Below are 902 nucleotides of genomic sequence, written 5' to 3'. Positions count from 1 at the left end.
ACATGGTGCACATGTCCTTGGTAGCAAACATGGTGCACATGTCCTTACATGGCGCACATGTCCTTGGTAGCAAACATGGTGCACATGTCCTTGGTAGCAAACATGGTGCACATGTCCTTGGTAGCAAATGTGTCCTTGGTAGCAAACATGGTGCACATGTCCTTGGTAGCAAACACGGCGCCTGTTATGTTGGCTGTCCTCGCCTCTTACGTCACTTTGGTGACTGCCTGGACTCTGTACTGCCCCCTAGGGCTGGCCGGTGCACCGTACCAGTTTAAATGGATGCCCAGCAAGCCGTTGCACCAACTCGGCATCGAACTACGTGACAATGGCGCACGGCATCACGGACGTCTGAAGTGTCTCGGCGGTGTGCAGCCGTGCCGCATGACTCACTGGCCTGTGGTGCCTGTGTAAACAAGGGGAGGGGGAGGGGGAGAGAGAGAGAGAGCGAGAGAGAGAGAGAGATTTCCACCTACATCAACGAAAGAGAGAGAGAGAGAGAAAGAAATAATGAATGCGTCTATGCGCAGTGTCTGTGCGCAGTAAGTCAGGCGAGCACCGCGTCCTGGTGGTGGTGTAGCTGGTGGTGTAGCTGGTGTAGCTGGTGGTGTTGTTGCCGCCATAGCAGCCGCAGACGTCATCGCCTCCGATCCTTTCAGCACCGGACAGCGACCGGAGCCCCGCGCAGCCGCACGTACGGCGGGTGAGGACCACACCGATGTGGGATGTGATGTGTGAGGACCACACCGATGTGGGATGTGATGTGTGAGGACCACACCGATGTGGGATGTGATGTGTGAGGACCACACCGATGTGGGATGTGATGTGTGAGGACCACACTGATGTGGGATGTGATGTGTGAGGACCACACCGATGTGGGATGTGATGTGTGAGGCCTGTCA

The 902-nt window shown here is 56.2% G+C and overlaps 1 protein-coding gene across 1 annotated transcript in view; it reads left to right on the top strand.

Annotated features, from left to right (window-relative positions):
* The first annotated feature begins 472 nt into the window (after positions 1–472).
* The window catches only part of LOC133552149 (dynamin-2-like), a 19,622-nt gene continuing 19,192 nt past the window's right edge, over positions 473–902 (top strand). The window contains exon 1 of the mRNA XM_061899506.1: positions 473–703. The gene's annotated coding sequence lies outside the window, so the exon portion shown is untranslated. The remainder of the gene's footprint in view (positions 704–902) is intronic.

This window comes from Nerophis ophidion, linkage group LG04, assembly GCF_033978795.1.
Source record: "Nerophis ophidion isolate RoL-2023_Sa linkage group LG04, RoL_Noph_v1.0, whole genome shotgun sequence".
In the NCBI taxonomy this organism is placed as follows: domain Eukaryota; kingdom Metazoa; phylum Chordata; class Actinopteri; order Syngnathiformes; family Syngnathidae; genus Nerophis; species Nerophis ophidion.
Note: the sequence above shows the minus strand (reverse complement) of the source record. Positions and strands in the feature narration are given on the sequence as shown.